This window comes from Atta colombica, unplaced genomic scaffold (genome assembly GCF_001594045.1).
Source record: "Atta colombica isolate Treedump-2 unplaced genomic scaffold, Acol1.0 scaffold204, whole genome shotgun sequence".
In the NCBI taxonomy this organism is placed as follows: domain Eukaryota; kingdom Metazoa; phylum Arthropoda; class Insecta; order Hymenoptera; family Formicidae; genus Atta; species Atta colombica.
The window spans coordinates 465,760-484,103 of NW_017259299.1; the positions used below are offsets into that span (position 1 = coordinate 465,760).

At 40.4% G+C, this 18,344-nt stretch overlaps 1 protein-coding gene across 1 annotated transcript in view; it reads right to left on the bottom strand.

Moving 5' to 3' along the window:
* Nucleotides 1–18,344, bottom strand: part of LOC108687289 (homeobox protein homothorax) — a 382,549-nt gene that overhangs the window by 248,683 nt on the left and 115,522 nt on the right. The gene's annotated exons all lie outside the window — the stretch shown is intronic.

Consider the following 18,344-nt stretch of genomic DNA (forward strand, 5'->3'; position numbering starts at 1 on the left):
CACACACACACACACACACATGATTCTGACAAGATCTTATAATAAAAATGTACCGACAACGATCCAATGAGTATGCCTCGTTACATACACATTTCATTTGTACTGAACGATTTGCTCGAACATTGTTACGTCGATAATATAACTACTTCATTTAGACAAGTATAAACAAGCGATGCTATGCCACACGAAACGTTAATCTCATTTTGATAACTCATTTTACAAATCGTATTTTACGTATCTCATTGAATAGCAATTTGATTATGTCTCGTATCACTTGTTAATGAGGAGAAAAGAAAAATATATATAATATGATTTTTAAGATCCGCCAAATGACTGTTCTATGCTTATGATTAGACAAAATGTTAAAACAATTGTCCGTGCAGAAGCTCAAATGAATCTATCGCGATAAAAAATTCTATACATTAATTTTGTGAATACAAATTTATGCATAATGTGAAAAGTTAAATAAAATACATCGGTGACCATTTCAGAATTATAAATTAAACCTATCTCTTGAAAGACTCCTATGTATCTCTTAGACGTTGTTAGATATAACGGTAATCCATCTCTCCTCCTTTAACATAAAATTCATATATAGCAAGAACCTCATTATCATTTTCCATCACAATTCTCGGACTCGCAATTTGATAGTCCATGAAACATTCTTGTGTCGCTAAGTAACAATCGTACTGATTCGTAAAATTAGTTGTGTAAATCGGATTGTATCCATATAGGAAAGTCCGATTGAAAAGACATTTATTTATTAAATTAAGCTCATTTTATTTTTTAAATAATTAAGCGTTTTAAACGTACCATGTAAATACGCACAGCTAAAGGAAGCTCAAATGCGACTTTTCTAGTAATGGAGATCAGATGACTGTGAATAGACTTCAGATTTCCTTCTAGCGAAGGAAATACGGCACAACGGGAAAGTTAATGCCACCCGCGGTAATGGAGTACCTCTGTAAGTAAACTCTCTCTCTCTCTCTCTCTCTCTCTCTCTCTCTCTCTCTCTCTCTCTCTCTTTCTCTTCATCTCCCCACTATTCCTAGTGTCTCGCTTTCTCTTTCCCTCCCGCATCCCTCCCATCTACCTCGTCTCTTCTCCATTACATCGGAGCAACCTGCAGACTCCATACGTTATCACCGTAGACAGCCTCAAATTGCTTCATTAGCCGCGAGATATTTTATATAAATTGGGGACTAAATTACCTGCAGCCGCGCGCTCGGCATCGGCGAAAAATTTGTAATTAGAGCAGGTAAAACTCGTCGCCGTTGCGCGGTCAGGCGGCGAAGGGAAAAGTAAGAGAAAAAAAGAAAAATGAGAGTAGAAACGAAATAGTAGACAAAAAGAGAAAGAAGGAGAGACTGAGAGTTTGGAGGGCCATTTCTTAATTATTTACGCGCCACTGTGCGGCAGTATTGTTCGTTCGCGGCGCATAAACCGTGGCAAATCGCCGCTGCCCTTTGCGGTTTCGCCGATAGCCGCTTTACGTCTTCAACTTCATGAATGGAGCAATTAGCATTCGGTGGCAGCTCAGAACGCGTTAAGGGGTACGTTTTGTTACGAGGACGCCCTTGCTTCACGAGTTCCTACCACTACAATGCACATTAACGAAATGCATTTTCAGGTTATTGGGCAATACTTGCTCAAGTCATCATTACTATTCATTTCGTAACTAAAGAGATCATTAATAATCCATGGTCGAGTTATAATCGTTATAACTTGCATTACATCAATTGTCCTGTATTAAATGTAAATATCAAAGTGATTTTGCTGCCAGAATTATGCTGTTTTTTAAATGTCTTATCCAAAAACATTTATAGTAGAAAAAGATTTCAAATGTCGTACGAGCTTCTTAAAATAGCAGCCAAGCAAAGTGTGAAAGAATTACACATTTACATGAATAAAGAGAAGCAGAGGCGTTTAAAGAAGGGAACATTGCGCCAGGGGTTGTCCCCGACTGTCCTACGGGGCCGTTTTACTTAATTTCCTTCTCGGACGAACTTCTTATTATTATCTCAGGCTCTCCCAACTTTTTTCTCACCCCCCTCCTCAAGTTCGTGGCTTTCACAGAATGACACGACAGTAAGACAAAAGAAAAAAGCAGTCTCCTTTCCTTCCCTCACATCTAGCTTTGAGTATTCACTCGTACCCCCGTTGTCTCTATAGCGGCCGAGTTCACGGGGTGGAAACGACGGGCGAAATGAATTGGCAACTTTTAATTAAGATGGTATCGTCCTCGCTCGGTCCCCTGCCTTTCGATTCTCTCTTTGGTTCGTGGAAAATCGACTAGGAGCCGGAAGAACTGGCTGCTCAGGTTCTGCTGCTCGGAGACTCCGGGCTTCAGGAGGAAGAGGTTGCGGTGGAGGAGAGAGAGAGGGAGAGAGAGAGAGAGAGAGAGAGAGAGAGAGAGAGAGAGAGAGAGAGAGAGAGTTTTAGGTCGAGGGAGGAGGCGGGGACGCGGTTAGCATTCTTTTTGTTCATGCCAACTATTCATCATCGGTGACACTTCTCGAGATAGAGGGTACCGGCACTCCTCTCTCTTCCACCTCCTCATCGTCTCATCCCGTCAACCTTTCTCGCTCTTTTCGTCTTCCCTGCTCAATCTTTTCTCTTTTCTTCCAGCTCGATCTTCTCCCTTGCCCTAGGGGTTTCCTAATGGACCCCCGACTATATAGTCCCCCTGGCCCCCTTACCACCTACTCGTCCTACGTTATTTTTCTCCTTTTTTTTTCGCATGGCATGAGATCTCTCTATCACTTCAAGACTTTACGAAGGATTTTAATTTCCCGGCAACTCCCACCAGCACTCACCGACCGTTCGGTAATTCATCGGCAGGCTTTCAAGACGTAAATTTTTACGTTTCAGTATGTATGATATACAAGTACAAAACAGAAAACGCAAATGTTCAAGATATATCAGTCCATTAATAATATATAAAAGTATAATACACAAGTAATATATGCATTATAAAAATAATATTATAAGCTTATAATAAAGATTTAACAAATACTTAATCCTTGTGTGCGTGTATGTGTGTGTGTGTGTGTGTGTGTGTGTGTGTGTGTGTGTGTGTGTGTGTGTGTGTGTGTGAGTGTGTGTGTGTGTGTGTGTGTGTGTGTGTGTGTGTGTGTGTGTGTGTGTGTGTGTGTGTGTGTGTGTGTGTGTGTGTGTGCGTGTGTGTATGTGTGTGGGCGCGCGCGCGTGCAAAAAGTATTTCTAATTTCTTGATATTTATATTGATTTGTTTATATACTCGTCTATAAATAATTTACTTTAATTGTGATATCATTATAAAATATACGTATATAATATACTTTGAATTTGTACGATTAATATAATTAATCACATAAAATAACTAATTCAATAATTATTAATGCAAGGCAAAAATGATAGTAGAGGATTATTTGAATAGATTATTTGAGTTACGCAAAAATAACGGTGGTTAAACGCGAGGCAGAAGCCGCCGCATGGAATCCTGTAATTATGACACGTCGTAAAAATTTTTGAACTGGTTCCCTCTTAGTCTTCTCGAGACCTCTTTCGTGAAGCATAGAAAAGAAATAATCAAAGTGCCGCAAAAAAGACAACAGCTACAATTGAAGTATTATACAAAGTATTATTACAAAGTATTATTTGCAAATAAGTTCTTCAGTAATGCCATAAATTTTTTCTCTGATTTACAATTAGGAAAGAAGCATTCGGAACATATGTGATAAAAATATATATTTAAAGAATATAAATAGAGATTGAAAACGGAGCACAGACATGTAAATAATAAATGTGAATCGCAAAGAAAGAGAAACAAGGAAATATATAAAATATAATCATAATGGGCGCAATGAGCGCGTGTAACACGCGTGCCATCACACGCACCCTACTGCCATCCCGCGATGGGAAAAGACTTTCAGGACGCGTCTCTCACCGTCAGTCCCCCGAGGACTGGGGTAAGCCGCATATAGTGTCTTCCAGATATTAGATGCAGAAGGAAGAAAAGCAGAAAAGAGCAGAAAGCGCACAGGAAAGAAAACCGTTGCCACAGTATGCTCGGCAGGTAGCTGTTAACGTCCCAGGGGAACGGCTGATAAAAACAAATGGCAGAACGAGAAAAAGAGGAACTCCTCCGCGTCTTTGCAACGTCGGAAATAAAAAAATTACTTGATGCCGAAACTCATGTAAACAGAGTCATTGAATGAAAAGGGTATGAAAGGTCTATCAAGATATCTATCCGTTTTTGTCGATGTTTTTTTATTTTTAAATAATTGTAGATTTAAAAAATCTAATTAATAAGCATACATTTGATTTACATATTCATGTCCCATAATTAATTATCTTTGGGAAAAAGGAATACTGATTAAAATCTCATATATCGGTTCTAATCATGAAACAGTTTCATGATTAGAATACTATAAATTAGATTATAATACAAGTAAGAACGTCATTTCCGGAGTTGATAAGTTGAAGATTGCGTCGAGCTATGGGGGAAGATTTCGTCGCAAGAAAGCAATATAAAGTCGCTGTTCATCCTCATAACGACGTTTCATATAACTATATCAAAAAGCAGGTCGTATAGTCTTGCGACACTCCATAGAATATTTAAGCTTCAATTTCATACCATCGCGGTAGGAGTCTCCACGTCGGGAGCATATTAAAAAAGAAGATAATAAAAGCGGGCTAGGAGATCAAAAAGAAGGAGAAGAAATTGCGGAGAGGGCACCGATGGATCCAACGCACAATGGGAGCGTCGCGACGACCGTCTCGCAAAGGGGGCGGCGGCAAGACTAACGCAGACTCTTCGCAGCGTTCAGGATGCGACACTATATGCGATTATTATTCATTATGTGGCATCTCTCTTGTGCTAACGCATGACTTTGTCAGAGAAATGTTTCTGCGTACGCATCGTATAGACAAGCTGCAAGACTCTTCCTGCGCTTTTCATACGCGCGCGAACTGTGTTGAATTGCAAATCGTACGTCGCTCCACGACGCGAAACGAAGGGTGAACCGAGGGATGAGAGACATGTCCGTAGAAGCGAGGAAAGGAGAACAACCGAAAACTGACGAAAAACTTTGCATAAGCGAGACCGAATGCCACCCTTCCGATGTGGTTTCTCTCGAATCCACTCTATCATGAGTTCTGTCTCTTCTCATTCCCTCGTTTCTCGCATCGTAGCTCTTGCCGTGGCGTATCGTTATGGTTATGGTATTAGGCACACGAGTCGGAGTACAAACGGTTATTTCGCTGAAACGACCTCGCGTCGCTTCTTACAGGAAATGCCTCCTACACCGGGCCAGGGGTGATAACGAATGATGAGGGTGGGAAAAGCCGCTCGAATTTTCCGCTCAGAGAGTCGAAAGAGGCTTTCGGATTCGCTAACAGTGATGGTAGTAGTGCTGAGTAGTGAACAATATACGACACGACATATAGAAATAACACTGGCATAAATAAGTTCTCAAGATTATTTGACATTAAAAACTGATTCTCTTTATTTCAACTATTTTACTAATTCTTCTAATCGTTAAAAAGCAATTATTTTTACTTTGTACGTGATCATTATATCTTTCTTTTAAAAGTAAATTTATTTTAAATTCATTCAATTTTAAATTGATTCAGTAGAAAATTATAACAGTCTCTTCAGTCCGTATAAAATTTGGAATTTCTTCGAAATCTGACGGCAAATTCACACAGCGTTTAATAATGCAATGTCAGCTGTATAGTCAAATTAAGAGGACGTTCCAGGAGCAACCATTCACATGGGCCCAAGGGGGTAATTTCGATTATACCAGTACAGAGCGCCGCGGGACCGTCGTTACCGGTGCCGTACATCGTACATGGTTTGTTTTACTCTCGCTATTTTACTTTTTATTACTTTCGGTTAGCCAACTAGTTAAAACCGCGGCTGCCCTCGGCTGCACACCTAATGACTCGGCGAGTAGAAACAAAGGGTTCATTTGCGAAGCGGCAGGTGTACGCTGCGGACGAACTCGACGAAACTGCTCTTTCGTCCCATCTCTCTTTCCCCATCCGATTTCCTCTGTCCACGCGTATATACTCCTTTCAAAGAGATGATTCACCTCCTCCTCCTCCTCCTCCTCCTGTCCTTCTCTTGCTTCTTCCACGAATGACGCATCTGTCGTTTTGAGAAAACGCGACGCTATTCCGTTAAACTGACCAAATTTCCGACGAAAAGAATAAAACGTAAAAGTACATGCGCGAAAAATATATCTAATAAAATATTTTGCTTCTAATGCTTAAAACTAATAATTAAATAATTTAGTTTTCAAAATAGGAGAAAAATTTAAAAGTTATTATTGCACTTTGTTTTTTCAAAATTTATTATATAATCTCAATTAAACTTTTTTCATTTCTACAAAGTGTTTGGAGAATCAAGGATGTTCCTTCTCTATGCTGTGATAAATTTCACAATTTTCCTAATAGATGAACTATCAGTTTCAAATTGGTGGCTTTCATTTTCGATATAACGTAGTCTTGCGAATCAAGGTCACAAGGTACATCGGCTATATCTCGAGGAAGTATCTAACACCTGCAACTTCACGTCTATCTCAAAGTCCTGCGGGCGAGTTGCTGTCACCCGGAGGCGTCCTCTTCATCAGATATCGTGACACGGGGATTCAACCCAGTAACCGAGGAGCCAGCCGCTCAACCCTCTCTGACTCTCGAACTCGCGCCCACCCATCGTACACCATTCCACTTCCATCTTCGTATCCGTGGAGTCTCTTTGCAGCAAGCGCCCGGCATCGTCTTCGTACACCCGGCAACCCTAACGTCGGTCTCGTCCGACCTTAAGATATTAAGTACTTCACCCGCGATTAGATCTCTCATTGTACAGCGCGGTGTCAGACAAGCGGTTCGTTAGGCTCCGAGGAGAGAGAGGAGGAGAGAAAGAATGGCAGAGACAGATAGAGAGAAGACGAGGGGTAAGAGATGACTTCAGGAGAAGACAATACCAGTCTAAGAGACAATTGCTCGCGGTTAGAGAGAGAGAGAGAGAGAGAGAGAGAGGGGGGGGGGGGAAGAGAGAGAGAAACTCTTATAAGTGCTGTATAATTTCCTGCAACGACACCTTCATTGTACGCCTAGCGTTTCATTCTTATCGTTAAAGCATGGGGGGCTGGAAAGCAATGTCGAGAGGATTGCGCGTTCTCTTAAAGATGTAAAATGTCTTGAATGTAATCGGCATTAGAACTATAGATATAAAGAAAGAAAATAGTATTTCATAGCTTGGAATTTTCGATCCGAGAATCTCCAAATTACATTGATATACTTCTAATATCATTAAAGTTGATCTTAATACTCGATTCCCAATACGCCAGGTATTCTTCTCAATCGGTTCGAGTATGACAGTAAAGCAGCAGAATTAAAAGAGGATTCTACACGAAATTTTATCCCGCATGAAAAGCACTTAACAATAAAAATAAAATAAATTTATTCGTAGCATACGTTTATATGATTCTCAAAGAGATAGCTCAAATTATAATGCGGTACCATATTTAAGATAAATATTTGTACCAGTAACATCGCGAACTGAGTTCAAGTAAATTAACTTTATTTCTTAACTTAATGAAATCTATGAGATAATCAAATATTTTAAAACAGCTGAAGTACGCATGTATGTATATCTTTTCTCATATTTCGAAGATAAAAGTACACAACGCAATAAAATAGTAATATATTGTATTATTAAATAATAAATATAACTGAAAGAAATTGAAAATAAAATGAATGACATTTCTAGAAATTCTTTTAACTGTTATTTTTTAATGGTATAAATATTTACTTTATATTTTTTAATACATTCGCTCGAACTTTTCCGCTGATATTTACACCATGCTCTATTCAGTGCGACAACATTGAGAAGTACCTGAGTATCCAAGACTTTCCGGTACTCTCCCACGATCGGAAGAGAAGCAGGATCGTCAACGCACTTGAAAACCCTCAATAGATCCAATCACAGACTGCTATGACCCCGCGTTGTTCCCTTCAGGATCAAGGGGTCTCTCCCGCACTTGACAGTGAACCCGAACCAGATTCACAGTTTGTTTTCTCAGGGCAGACTGAATAAGAAAAGATCACTCGCGCATCGTTCAATTACATGGTACAACAAATACTAGAATATCTGCAAGAATTTTTTTCTAGATATAAAATTTCCTCATTAAGCCAAATGATCAAACTAATCAATACGATATCAAAGATGCCATACAGCGAGAATTATATCATTATTTACTTAATTATCTATTTATAATTAACATCATTATCGGTGAAAATCTCCAAGCAAATTTCTTAATTAAAAGCGAAATTATATTTATCATTTCGTAATTCTTTAATGAAGTGTTCTGTCGATCAAATAGGAAATTGTTATCAAGTTTAAAGTGACAGTGTCACAAGCACGCATGCGATATTGATGCGAAAGACAGAATGCGAGCAAAATTCAACGACAATCTTGCATGTCTCTCCCACAGTTACATCGTCAATGACGTTAACAGACGTGTCATTAAAGGGCGGCGAAGAACAAGCTTGCATGACAACGTGTCATGTAATCATCACGTGAGATTCTTACAGATGGACAAACGTTCTCTTGAAACGACGATAGGGCTGCGCAATAAAGACAGCAAATACGAAAGAGCGACGAAGAAAGCGAGGGAAAAGAAGGAAAATACGCGATCTGGGTGTAGGGAAGGGGAGTCACGGTTTTCGTAAATTCGCTACGCAAGTCGGCCGCAAAATCAGGAATGAATGAAGAAGTGACACAATGCAACGTGTTGCAGACGGCCGGCAGAATCGCCGCCATCCCCTTTCGAATTCTGTCGCAACGACACGTCTCCCCCGAAATCCACCCAACTGGAACCATTCACCATCGTCCGAAGAAAAAAAAAAAGGACATGGAAGAGGGAATATAAAAAAAGGAGGGGACAGCGAAGGGAGGAAAGGAAAGCAGAAAGGAAAGAGCAGGTCCTCGTTCTATAGCGAGTGACGATGCGTGGCAGCGGCAGAGTCAGAACCGACTGGGTGGTTCTTTTCCCCCTCATTGTATCGAGATCCACATATACTGTGCATAAGGGACAACGTAGGGCTAGGCATAGAATAGTATCTGCATGTGACGGATCGCCGTTGCAGGGATCCGTCAAGAGTCATCCGGATGCGGGGCCCCCAACTTTTATTTCGGCCTCGGTTGAAGCTTCTATCAAATAATAGCAAATTTATTGTAACCGTACAGGTGCTATGGATTTCTTGTTTCGCACTCAATGTTTTCTATTCTTCTTTCCAAATATGTAGTGGATACCCGACGTTTACATCAATTGCGAAAAAAAAAAAATAAAGTTTATTTGAAATATAATCGTTCGAAGAAGAGTTAAATAAACAAGAACAAGATATAAAAATTCTTAAAACTTTTAATTAATTACTACATCTCAAGTCATATTTATCAAGTCCTATTTCTATTTTTCTTTCATATACCCACTTTCGGATCCAAATCACTATTATCAAATAGCGAATAAAATATTTCAGAAGACTACACGTTATATAACATCTAAAAACAGAAACAAATTATTTTACAAAATTCTTTTTCCTATTCAAATTACACAAATGCTTATCTCCTACGCCATTCTCCATTTAATACTTCTGGATTTTAGAATCGATTAAATCATCTTATATAATACGATACATTTCGAATTCAGCATGTTGTTCCATTACCATAGTCGCTTTTACTAACAATCTCATTCAGATTAAAATCCATTTTATCAGTGACAATAAAATGAGACAATAATCATATAGTTTACGATTTGCAAAATAATTTTTAGTAATTGTTTAATTTATCGATTTTGAGATACAATCTGAAGAAACGAACCATAACAGATATAAGACCTTTTTGATCCTCTCCTCTTTCCCCCCCTCCCCTCCCCTCTCTCTCTCTCTCTCTCTCTCTCTCTCTCTCTCTCTCTATGATCGAATAAATAAATTATCGCACAATATATGTAATCAATATAAATACATTTCTACTCAATTTAGATGTTCGTGATATTGCCATGATTTCAGCTTACCGCAATATCTTAATCATAAGTTCGAGCGACATAAGTCAAAGGACAACGTCCGAATAATTGTTCATAAAAAAACTTATGTTCAGAAAAAATAATAATTTGCATTTCGTACACCTGTTCGTGCCTAAACTTGACTCACCACGATTCTTTCTAACGTAATTTTATGATGCTGACGTAGGTATTCGAGTTAGTAGTCAGTTTCATCGACGCGATGAAGAAATAATAATAACGGCTTGTTAAATACATGTCTATCGGGCATAATTATATTTTATTACGGGGCAACGGCAGATCCACTGGAAAAATGGAAAACACTAGCCAGGTGATATAATCGGGCATAATGACGTGTCTGTAGTATAACGCCAACACTCTCTTCGTTGCGGCGCTTGTCATTTTTCCCTATCCTAACAGTTATTTCACCGACGTCCTGCGTTTTCAATCATACACGTCAGTAAGTTTCATTATTATCGAATCTAAGGGCATTTCTTTTCGCATGGCCTCGTCTATCGTAGCTCTTCGATCGCGGTAGCGCTATGTTGTAATGAATAATCGATTGAGCATTTTCTTCATTCATGTCACGCTCGGTACCAAAATAAATTAAGAGTTACCGCGCTCTGGAAAAATATTAAATTGCTCGTTTGAAATTGGTTCCAAACTCACGTATTGTACCATTGCATTGCTTCAAATTCTTCGTATTGATATCAGCAACATATTCCGCTGTTATTATAATACGATATAGCGATTTTTCTTCTCTCTCTCTCTCTTCTCTTTTAGTTAAGTAAAACGGTAGTCTAAATGATGTATCGACTCGTTAAGTTGAGCCGTTCGAATTTAACTGTAGGACCTTAACGAGATAAAGCCACGTTCCTTCCTGTACTCTTTACGGGACCGCGTTTACGCCGTACAAGCAATAAAAGTCACGTCGAGGACGGCAAAGTCGACGAGAGACCACCGACAAAAAAATGTCAGTCCGCTTGCGACCGCGTTGCCGAGGTTCGGGTTGCGGAGGAACGTTGCGGAGGTTTCCCATATCTTTGTCCTCCTCCCGCACGATCTCGTGAGAATCCGGGGAGCGTCTTATTCACTCTGTTCCTCGACTCCTCCGTAAAACGCGTGACGTGTGCGCACGCGGCCCTCCTTTACAGCCGTACTTTGTGGTTTTCGAAAAGTTTCTTACGTTACCGCTCTACCGCCGCCACGTCGCGCCGTGGTGACGGCAGTGGTCACAGTGGTTCTCGTTTCGGCCAAGTAATCACTCGATGAGAGATAAAAACAAACTAAAACGCTCCAGCAAAGTGTTTCAAAAAAGGAATGTACCTATTAATAATATTATTCATTACCATATAGTACGCGCGGTCACTTCTTCCGACCTTATTCTTCTATCTTAGATATCCGTTTTGCCGAGCTTTGAGTTATTGTGGAATGCATCGGAAAATTAACAATGTTCTCGCTTACGGCATAATCGACTGGAGTTGCAAGTTTACGCGTGTTTTAGCGCTCGGAATTTTACTCGGAACGCAAGGAAATGCCTTCTTCGACGATAAGAAGAGAGTCGACTCTAAGAAAGGTTGACCGCCACTCCGGCGTTGTCACAAAGTAAAGATGCATCTTCGAAGCCTTGCTCGTCGTAGCTTTCCTTCGTTCCGAAGTACACCTACACAACATAAAAGGCTCATGCGTGCATATGCATGCGTACGTACGTAAGAGCCTCCGCTCGTGCATCCAGTAAAATCACGCACGCACACACTTGTGCCATGAACGAGTGTACGCCTTCGTGAGTCGCGGGTCTCTGCGGTTATTTTAACAACGTGGCAACCTCTTTGTAGACCACACGCTTGTAAACTAAGAATGAAGTCTGTTCGGCAGTGGTAGAGGCGAAAAAAAAAAATCGCCTTCTTCTCGTTGTTCGCGGACCTTCTTCTCTCTGCCTCGTTCTCTATTTTCATTTTATTTTGTCTGTTCGCAAAGGAATTCAATCGATTCAAGAATTTAATGGAAACCTTGTTTTTACTTTACTTATTCTTTTGCATTATACCCGAGACACACGGAGATCAAAACTAAGATTGATCGAGTATTTTTTGTTTTGAGAAAAACGGAGATGCAATTATTTCTACAACAGTAATGCGATGCCCTTTTTTAGTAACGGCATTAACATGCTATAGTGTTGAATACGTCCGCACGGAGATACGATCTAGACAAGAGTTGGTCGATTGCGCGAAATGTCGCGGATAAGAGGTTGCGCGGTTAAATCAGATGTTTATATGAATGTGCATGCATGAAAGTGGACGCACGCGAACGCAAAGAACGTATGAAAGCGTCGTAGTGCACAAGTTCCGCACAGAGACGACACTCTCTCGTTGTATTTTTGCACGTCTCTTCCCTTCTCCCGTTCCTCCTCCACCCCCCCCCCTCTCTCTCTCTCTCTCCTCCTACGCGTCGCGTCGTGAGTCACGCTCTATATTTAGAGGCTCGTAGAGCGCGTATCCCGCGTTCATACGCGCGCTCGGCTCGCATCGTTCAGGCATCGCAAAAATATGTCACGCTCGTCTTTATATCCGCGACGGGCCGCAGGATGATGTGTCTTTTATCCTCGTGGCCGCGATGTGTGGTCCGCTGTAAACCCGTTCGAGCGGCGACCTCCGCGCGATGCGACTTACGTCGCATCACGTTGCTTCTTCTCGTTAGAAGCCTCAACCGAAATACGTCTCTCTACGTGTTTTCTAATCTGCACATTTGATTTAATATTGAACAGATTTAATATTGACAATTCTAAACCTGATCACTGATGTAATTTTATAAGTATCTCTTTTATAAAATCAAGTCATATAATTAACCTACTTTACTTTTGATATATGTCAGTAAAATAATTTATTTCTGTAGGGAACTTATATTTACTTAGAGAGAAGAAAAAGGAAAAATTATTTACACAAGCAAAATGTCATTTCGCGAATTCTTAATCCGACGTCAAAACAAAAGTAATCGCACAAGTGGTTGGAAAGCGCTTCTTTCGTCGCCTATGAAGGGAGGACACGAGAATACCAAAGCCGCGCATTTAAAGCCAGAATGCCGTGCGTAAAGGAACAATGGCTGAAACGACGAAAAGGGGGGGGGGGGGTGTGTTACCACGCTCTCCACGCGGGTGGATAGGGTGGCTTTAGAGGCGAACGGCGTGACAACCCCTCTTTCTCGTCACGGCAAAGTTTCATCACCGCCACGACGCAAACTCATTCTCAACCCCTCTGACTGAACTTCGACCAACAACTTCGGGTCTCCTCGTTTATTCCGGGTGACTGCATTTTCGTTCCATAGTGCGCGCACGGGATTGTCCTCCACTCTTCTCCACTCGTGTCTTCCTCATGCTTCCACCGCCTACTATCCTCACCGATCTTCTCTCTCTCTCTCTCTCTCTCTCTCTCTCTCTCTCTCTCTCTCTCTCTCTCGTTGATCATCACATATATTTCAACCGACACATGACATGCTTCCCAGAAAATCGAACATACTCTAGATCGTATAATATTTGGGGCATATTCGGGATCTTTTCAAAACGCAAACTATTTCCATCTGATTAAATGCTAGAAGTTTCACGATTACAAAAAAAAATCCTGAACTTGAATGATCCATAAATGTTTTATTATTATCACCAAAAATATATAAATACATAATTCCAAAAATTTTTCCCGAATTTAGATCTCTCAATCTTTGGAAATCGGAGATCCTCATTTAGTGTGCGATAAGAACATTTACGCAAAATGCGAAGCCGAGTAGCTAGAAAGGGTCTACAAGAGTCTGAAAGCTGGCTGAAGGGTCCGATGGGAAAGCACGAAATAGGATGAGGAAGAAAAGGGGAACAAGAGAGCTGAAGACGATCGTTCGCGCTCGCGCGATGGACGGTAAAAGGGTGCTCGGAAAGGAAGATGTTAGGAGCAAGGGAAGAATTAGCTAATGGCGCACGATGAATCCGTAATGGGTTTGCGCTGTTTCTGGCGCCGCATCGGGATTTGAACGAGTTCGCTCGCCCATCCTCGCGACGTGGAAAGCCGCGTAGGACTGCCGAGGAAGCAGCAACGAGTCAACGCCTCGCGCAGGCGAGAAGGAAGATACGTGGTGCACACTGGGGCGTGTAATACCCCAAGGAATGCAAAGAGAAGATGGAAGTACAGATAGGAAAGCGCTCGTTGTCAGAAATCAGGTGAGAGAAAAGAAGAAACTGGCAAAAGAGGTGGTCACTGCAAAGAATTCGAGCGGTGAGAGGTGAATCTTTTGCGAAAAACTTACGATTACATTCTCAAACTCTGCTAAAACAAAATTATATCTATGGTCAAAAAGTTTTTTTTAGCTATCTATCCAATGCGATGGTGATTACAAAATCCGTGCTTGGATATGATGAAACAGATTGCCAAGTAGTTTTTGGCGTTTTTCGCGGTATATCGAGATGTATCCAATTTCGATTGCCTAAGTGTTTCACGTATACACTACTTATTATTGTTGAACAGTGAAAAGTTCGCTCTCAGATGCGAATTATGCAGGGCTCTTGCGTTCTCAAAGAGCGGTAATCGGGACGAAGTAGCGACCCTGGCCGAATTCTTCATCGGGACATCGCGTCGTCGCCAACTAACTGCGCTTCTCCGCGCCAAAGCATATTACGGTCTTAAATGACACGAGAACGGCGCGTTTTACGCGCCATACGGTACCACGCGATGTTATCGTCCAAGAGGAACATATTCTTCCCTGCCTGGTCTTTGGACACCAAACGGCGGGAGTCGTACCCGTTAGTCCTCGGCGCGGAAGAGTGTCTCGTAAGGATAAGATTTTACTACCATCACGAGCATAAAGTCGAAAAGAATACGTTTCGACGAGGCGTCACGTGAGGTTCCCCCTCGAGAGACCAAAACGATTTACGAGCATCGTCATGAATAGGAAAAGCGAAACGAAATAAGACAAGCGTGGCTCGAGAACGAAATCGAGATACAAAGTCGCTCTCACGATTCGATTCTCGTTGCGTAAATCATGATACGCGCGTGCCTGCAATTATCAAAAGAAGAGAGCGAATAATCGAGCGATCTGTAAATGATCTAAAAGTAAAGATCGTACGATTGTTCGCGACTGAGTAATATATTAATCTTCGGCTTTCAGATTTCGACACTCGTTAAGTTTTTACGGGCCATATCGCTACAATGTGTTTAGAACCACCGATAGTATCCAAGTAACTATGTTATACGGCTATTTATTATTTCTTGACGTGGGACATTTATTGAAGATGTAAATTATAAACGTATTCGTACGGTTGCGTGCTTTTCAATGTTTTCTTTTTATTAAAACTGATGATTATTGTCACTAACTTGTTTCGCGTGCTTGACGAATGTTTCAAAAGTATTCTTTTTTCGTAGCTACTTGTTTGGAAAAGAACGGATAGATTCTATGAAATTTGCGGAAATACTGCAACACTGAATAATGACTCAGGATAGTTGCATCAGGACAGTCGCATGGGCATTAATTTACCAGAACAGCTTTCTTTCGTACTACGCACACAATAAAGAATGTTCGAAGAACGTGAGCTAAAGTATCTTTTCAGGAGTGCATCAACGTTGATTGGCTTTCGTGGCAGACTTCGTGGTAATTCGTGGCTGATCTACTAACCGGCTGACAGGAAGGAAAGAATCTCGGTGCTTCCGAGAAGACAATCAAAGAAGCTCCGGCGTGGCGGCGTAGCCGAGCCATTTGGGCATGACGAGAGACTTAAAAAATACAAACTACGTCAATACGCACGCGAGCCGACTACTAGGGACAACTCGGTTGGTTTGGGTTATCTTACGTGCTCCCAACAGCTGTCGGACAGAGGTGCTCAACCACAATATGTAAGTTATATATGTATATCAAATCGTGATTATGATATACGTATATAGTATTGCGTCTCTTTGTCATTAATTCGAAATTTATTTTCGTTCGCACAATAATTAGATGTCTATGTTTAATTGACAATAAAATATTGAATGAAATGCTTCTTTCAGAGATTACCTGGACAAAATAAAAAAATTAATAAATATGCAATACGCGCAATTAAAGTTGAACCCGTCAGTCCTAGCGTCTCTTTCTCACTTTTTAAGTGCCTTTCATAAACAAGAGTGCCGTGTGTGTGTGTGTGTGTGTGTGTGTGTGTGTGTGTGTGTGTGTATATTTTATCACATGTGGTAAATAAATAATGATTATTTACCATATGTAGTCTTGCGTGATAGGTATGCGTTGCGACCAAAGAAAGTTTACTGCATGCAATGAACCAGCTGTAACCTTCCCTCTACTGTTGCCACAATCATTCCTCTTTTGCCGATATAGTATCGGCGAGAAACTGACTCTCCGAGAATGATGGGCGCACTACTCGCATTATTCATTATAACACTTTCGACAAGTCGTATTTTTGTCATATAAATGGCTTTCTCTGATTCGTTATTTTCCGAGACAACGTCTCTTCTCCGATCATTTCCGAGGCATGCAACAATCTTGATAAAAAGAAAACGCTTTTTGACGAGTACATAAATAAACAAATGCAACATTTAATTAAATTACTCTCTAACAAAAGTCGTACACAAAGATTTATTGATTTATTTTTACCATGCAGTCTATTAAAATGTTGGACAAATTGTAAATGTCTCTCTCTCTCTCTCTCTCTCTCTCTCTCTCTCTCTCTCTCTCTCTCACACCCTCTTTATAAATATTGTATATAAAAAATATGTAAATAAAAATTCCATACTTGATCTGAAATTGAAGAAAACAGACGCACAATCGTTTTAAATAAGATATTTACCTATTCATTATTTTTTCATATTAATTGCATTAATGAATTCTGCCGTTAGTTTTCAATATATAATATTTGAACGTTACATGATGTAATGCATAAAGATGAAATAGAATGATGAGACATTAATGTAAAAAAGAGATGAAAAAAAAAGAAAGCATGCATCAGCTCTCCCAGCAGAAAATTTACGAGCGACTCTCGTCAACACCCCGGGGGTTCCAGAGGAACAGCAAAAAAAGGAGGTGTTTCCGATAAACTGGTACCGTACAAACTATGGCGTATGACTGCATCGTGAGAAAAGATAAGCCTCACGCTCGACCAAAAGTATACATACACATATCTCGAACGCTACAAAGCGTAATTAATGTCGTGTTAGAGTTATAAGATTTCCGACAGCCTGATAACAGTTGACGAATGGCTTCGCGAAAGAATCGGAATGTCCCTACAAGTAACGTGGACTTTTGCGATAAAGCGAGATACTGGTGAAATTGTTTATCGTTGTATTGTCATCGCGAACATCACGGAACATAATTTCATTGGTCAGTCGATTACATAAATTTAGACAATGACATTTTGATAAATAGAATAATAAACATATAATAAATTTTAATATCCTAATCCTATATTAGCTTTGAGTTAACTTCTGCTAATTTTTTGAATTTATATACACATGTATCAAGATCTCTCTATTAATCGTTAAATTCTTGTCAAGAAAATGCGTAACGATCCATGCGTATAACATTTCCATGCGAGTTTCTCTAGGATCGTGCTTATGCAACAATATACCAAAGCAGGTATCTATCGATCGTGAAATCCGTTATCGATCACCGGTTTTGCAACGCAAATCGCTCGCGCTCTTGGTTCACCTCAGCGGAAAAGGATCTCGCGTGCGATTCCCTTTTCTCGTGCACGCTCCACCGAAAGCAGTAATATGCCTCCGCATCGCGTAATAAAAATGCGCACGCTCGCGATGAAAAGCTGACGGTGCGCGGGAGAGAATTGCAGCTGAAATCTGCACGGACGAACGGGAGCATTTGATAATGCAGCCATCGATAGTCCGACTAGATTTGGCAATCGTGCGTAATTGCGCCGATATTTCACATAAGCCGCTTAATTGATTTTTCTGCAGACCGCGTGTATTCGCACACGCAAGAGATAAAGAGAAAATGTGAGAGGATTGAATTTATGACTATTTTTAAATCACCCGGAATATACCGACGTTTATTAGGATGCCGATGAAATGAGGTAGAGAGGTAAATATCCTGAAATTTGCTTTTGGCAAACGGCCAATAAATAATATTGCGCTCGCTTATTTGTTTTTTGTTGATTACTGCTATACGATTATTTACATACGTTAGCAGTACATAGGAAAATGAAATACAAAAAAATGAAACTCGCTGTATTACGAGATAGTGTATTAAAGATGTAAAAAGTTAATAAATGTATAAAGTTATCCGTAGTTTAATTATCCTGTCTGAGGGGGGGGGGGGGGGGGTTAA